The sequence below is a fragment of the Gavialis gangeticus genome, unplaced genomic scaffold (genome assembly GCF_001723915.1).
Source record: "Gavialis gangeticus isolate Ggan-Ray unplaced genomic scaffold, GavGan_comp1, whole genome shotgun sequence".
NCBI lineage: Eukaryota > Metazoa > Chordata > Crocodylia > Gavialidae > Gavialis > Gavialis gangeticus.
In genome coordinates this window covers 16618247-16623706 of record NW_017729003.1, presented here as the reverse complement: position 1 = coordinate 16623706, position 5460 = coordinate 16618247, and the positions used below count along the sequence as shown (strand labels likewise).

At 43.8% G+C, this 5460-nt stretch overlaps 1 long non-coding RNA gene across 2 annotated transcripts in view; it reads right to left on the bottom strand.

The window, feature by feature from the left end:
• LOC109291016 overlaps positions 1 to 5460 on the bottom strand; it is a 155781-nt gene that overhangs the window by 82605 nt on the left and 67716 nt on the right. The window lies entirely within an intron of this gene.

Here is a 5460-nt window from a genome sequence, read left to right as displayed (position 1 = left end):
AAAAAATGCACTGTTAATTCCCCATTTGTAGAAGTCAAATTCCACAAACTTATTTTTTTTTATTTCAATAAAAATATATATTTCTTGTTCACAAGAAAATACAGAAAAGGTCACAGTATTGTTCACTGTTACAAACAGTTTTAACTAAACCTTTAAGATCCAGTTTCAGACCATATCAACAATTATTCTCCTTTATTTGGTAAACTAGCACACTCGCTAGCCTCTACTTTAGAGAAAGTGCAATACGCTTGCCAAAAGAACATAAAGCCTTGAGCAATGCATCTGTGAACGCACATTTTGATTTCAACAAAAGTAAACTGTTAAAAGTGAAGGCCAACTCATTTGCTAAAAATATTCACAGGCTCTCCTGACATATGAATCAGAAATCAAGTTACTCAAAGCCAGAGATAAATTACCTCTTGATTATAACACTTGTTATAAGCTCAAAATTCAACTGAGCTAGTATTTATTATTTGTAGTGTTGTAAGTACTTTACTGCTCCAATCAAAACTGGAATGACATTTTGTCATCATCTACGTACAAACATGTTAACTAGGCCAGTTCTACAATAAGTACTTCTGCTGGGAATTTACACAGATGTAAATATTACATTCCTTTTTATAGCTTATTTTGCTTACAGAACCTGCATAAAATATGCTGACAAAGGACTAAGCAGGTTTAGCAACATAATTATTTTGGCATAGAATGGGCAGCTAACCACATTAGTCTGAAGTTGGCAAAGGCAGGGTAGAGATGCATCTTATAGAATAATTGAATCAGAGATGCATAAGATTTAGGATATATACAGTAGGCCTGTGCAAATAGGGAACTATTCAATTCAGATTCGGCCAATTCAGATGCCAGAAATTCAATTCAGAGATTCGGATCACCTTTCCAGTTTGATTCTGCCAAATCAGCTTCGGAAGATTCGCTGCCGATTCGGAGAGATTCCGCCATAGAGTATAATGGGAAATCAATGAAATATCTATAACTTTGTCCTTTTTGTGGCTGATTCAGATGAAACTTGCAGGGGCAGTAACCTCTGCTGAGGGTATGAAGCCTACCAAGTTTCAAGGTGTTAGGTGCAGGGGTTTCTGGGAAACTGCACCTCAAGCTGCTGACAAGCAAAACTCATGACATAGGTGACACTGTGTATGTGTTAAGGCACCGGGGGGGAGGGGTGTGAAAACCGCAGGCCTGCTAGGCCCTGCTGTGGCCACGAAGCCTCCCAGCTGTCAAGGAGTTAGGTGCAGGGGGAGTCTGCGTTCTGGGGCCCTGCACCTCTGGCTGCTAACAGGCAAAACTTGTGACATGGGTGCTTGTGTGACTGTGTCTGTCTTGGGGCACAGGGGTGTGAAAAGTACTGCAGGCCTGGTTGCTAGGCTCTGCTGAAGCCACAAAGCCTGCCAGCAGTGTCTGTCTTAGGGTGCAGGGGGGTGAAAAAAACTACTGCAGGCCTGCTAGGCTCTGCTGCAGCCATGAAGCCTGCTGTAAAGGAGATAGGTGCAGGTGGAGTCTGGGTTCTGGGGCCCTGCACCTCTGGCCCTAGGCAGGCAAAACTTGTGACATGGGTAGGTGACACTGTGTGTGTGTTCAGGTGCATCTTTCCTGGTGCTGGGGCCTCTGCACAACACGACAGTGTGCCCCGGTGAGGTCTCCTCCCCTACAGCCTCAGCTTGGTCCACCACTGTAAATGGCAGCAGGTAAAAATAAATTAGTGACTCAGCAGTCAGCACCAGTAGTATCAGCAGCAACTAAGGTAGCCAAACTCAACTGTCAGGCCCTTCTTTCATCTCAAGTAGGAGCACCTAGTGTGTGACTGTTTGGTGCACCCTCACTGTGTAACTCTGTGTGTATTTCTTATCGGGGTGTGTGGGTGTGGGTGTGGGTGTTTCTTTCTTTCTTATCAGGTGCGCCATTCCTGGTACTGGGGCCTCTGGACAACACAGCAGTGTGCCCCAGTGAAGCACCCTCCTTCCCTACAGCTTCAGCCCAGGGCACCACTTTACACGACAACAGGTAAGACAATCTGGTGTCTTTTTAGCAGAGCAACTGTATAAGTAGAGACATGTATTTTAGCAAGCTTTTGAGTTAAAAAACCCTTTGTCAGGCTGAGGAAGCACCTGTAGTTAACATGTCTGCTGGTCCTGGATGAAAGTACAGAGGTACTTGGGGAGTCAGATGTCCAGCAAGTTGCAGTGTATCAAAATTCCACTGTCTAATCTATATTGAGTCCAATATATACTTTATACCATAGAGAGATGCTAAGCTAAGCTAAGCTAAACTAAGCTAAGCTATATCCTATCCAGTCCTTTCTAACAGCAAAAAGTAGCAGGCCACTGACTAGGAAGCCAGGCTAGTAGCGATAATACCTTTAAAACACTGTTGCTCAGGCAGAAACACTCAGCAAAGGGAGAGGAAAGCCTTCACACAGAGGCTTTTATACTGTTTCTATGTCCCTCCCCCCAGGCACTGTGATTGGAACAGCAGTCAGGGAACAATTACAGTCACTGGCTATCTAGAGATGTCAGTCCTTCCTCCCCGCTCCCCCTCCCACTTCTAAGTTTCTGTTTCCCCATAAAGACTGCCTTCTGAATCTCCAAATTGCTGAATCTCTGCCCAATCTTTTCTGAATTGATTCAGAGGCTCTGAATTGATTTGGAAAGTTTTAAGCTTCTAGTGATTCAATTTGGATTTGGAGATTTGGCCTCCAAATTGAGCTGAATCTTCTCAGAACTGAATCACAAACTGAAGCTTCACAAAGCCCTAATATACAGCTGTTACTTTTAGATTGACCAAACTAGGGTTAGGCTGATCAAAATGTCCATCCGTGCAGGTGTTCAGTCGGGGTTAAATCGCCCCCACAAATGGTGGGCCTGATTTGAGGCAGTAAACTAACTTAGCTCAGAAACAGGTTAATCAAATCTATAGAACACCTCTATGAGTTCAGAGAACAGCCATGGGGCTTGGAACAGCTGTGGTGGGTGCAGTGAATGCTTTATGCACTCTTAGTGAACAAGAGGTCACTTGATCAGGTGTTAACAGATACTAGTACTGTTGATTGCCTGTACACAAGGAGAGGAGCTGTTTGAACGTGCTGTAATTACAGTGTGTCAGAACAGACTCAATTAATCATGTCTGCTGGAGTATGGTAATTGCCACACTGCAGCAGCCTCCATGTCTCATAAATTAGCATCTCTGCCCTTCAAAATGGCATTGGGGGCACTTGAACTACAGCTCATTGAATGAGCTTTAGTTCAAGCACCCCTAGCTCCATTTCGAAGTGCAGGGAGGCTGATACACGAGATGCTGTGGCACTTTAATTAAAGCAGCTCTCAGAGCCCATTAACTCCCCAAAGGACTTCAAGATGGACAGACCTCTGTTCTTTCACTGAGCATCCTTAATGTCAATTATACTATTAGTCCTCCAAGGTGCTATCTCCTACCTTGGATGTCTTCAAGAGAAGGCTGGATAGGCATCTGGCTGGGGTCATCTGACTCCAGCACTCTTTGCTGCCTAGGCAGGGGATTGGACTGGATGATCTGTTGAGGTCCCTTCCCACCCTAGCATCTATGAATCTAGTTAAGATCACTGTGTAAATTTGAAATGCACATAGTTAGCCTTCTGTTTACAGGACTTTGTACTAAGGAAGGACTTATATCCAAGTATATAACCTCAATCTAATTTTGGCACATTGTGCATAAAGCTAAAGAGTACTAATAAAATCATTAATTCCTGTGGTTAACTTTTCAGCTATATTAATTAGTTGCAATAACAGCCCCTAAAATAAATAACCATTGTGCAACTATGCAGTAATTGAAGTACAACTATAGTCTCCAGATATAAGTGTAACCTTGAATTCAGCTAAGGCTCTCTGCAATTTCAGCTGCAATAAAATTATTCAGGGAAATTCAAGTAAGTACAGTACACATGAATGTTAGGTATCTTGTATGGCTTGGAGAGTCATATTATGAAAGATTATTTTTTTCCAGTAACAAAATATTAAATCTAGGAATTCTCTCATGTGTGCCTCATTATGGTTTTCAACTATAAAACTGGCACTACTCCAAACTGTCTTCATCTTTCTGTGCTTCCCTCCTGATGACATATCTCCTAGGATTACTGTGTACTCTGCTAGTTGAAATATCATTGCTATTTTATATATTTTAGTGCCACATGAATAAACTTAAGGAGCATTCTGAGAGGCAAAAAATTAAAACATGAAGATAAGAGTTATCTGTCAATTTACTGTGCAGTACAGGCACGCATCTACATGTGCACACCCTTGCTGCACAGTAAAAATGGCTAATCATGACTAAATTTCATACCTGAAAATGTACAGACAGACACTGTCACTTATGGGGAGGCACACAGTGAGCCACCAGCCTTGCCAGCCCCAGACACAGTAAGTCCCACACTGGAGGAGGGCCTTCACAGTTCCCACCTCTGGCCCTGGCCCCATTCCCTTCCCCTGCTTCCTGCCCCTGGCCTGTCCACACTCCCCTGGCACCAAGTTCCCATCCCCTACAGCATAAAAGGAGGCAGGACAGAGTTCAAAACTTTATTCAGCAGCCCGTGTCCCCACAGCTGGACAGGCATGGGCCTCTCTCACACTGAGAAACCTGTCAGTGCCAGTGGCAATGTCCTCCTCAACAGTGGAGGGCAAAGACATGTACTGCTGCCACAGGTCGCCCTCCAGGTGGCAACAGAGGTTGCAGAGAGGCCCAAGCTTGCCCTCTGTGCCATCATAGCTCAGGGTCCCAAACCAGTAGCACAGGTGTGCCCAGGGCACCAGGAGGATCATCATCAACAGGGCATAGTGGCTTGGGCAACCCTCCACCTGCACAAACAGCTCATTGCACATGACTTGGGATACAGCGGTAGCATGGGGAGGCTGGCTCTGGGATGCTTCCCCAGAGAGGACCCCTGTGCCAAGTCCTTGCACATGTAGACACCTGCCAAAAATTGCTTAATGTGCATTATCTTAATGCACGAGAAATTTAGTTGCACTTAAATGCATGTGTAGATGCACCCTATGTGTGTTTAATCTCAGTAAATTATCCCAGTGTAAGATAGTACTCTCCCCAACAGTTCTATCTTACTCCAGTGTAAACTAATTTACTGTAGCCTAATACTGTTGCACGTGTGGATGGTGATGCATTACTATGCACTTAATTAGTCTACTCTGCAGTAATGCACATGTGTAGACATGGCCAGTGATACCAGATTAAGGGGGCAGGGAGGAGAATTCTTATCACATATCAAGTGGATGCACTTTAATTGATTTGTGAATCGGTTCTTGTTGTAAATGGAAGATAAACTATAGTAATTCAGCAGCTCTTTCATTCAGATGTTAAACTGGCCCCAATTTAGCTTCTGTTTACTGCAAGATAGAGTGGGCTTATGAAAACAGTTATTGTGGGTGCATCTCCGTATGTAATGAATTCAAAGCAATAAAC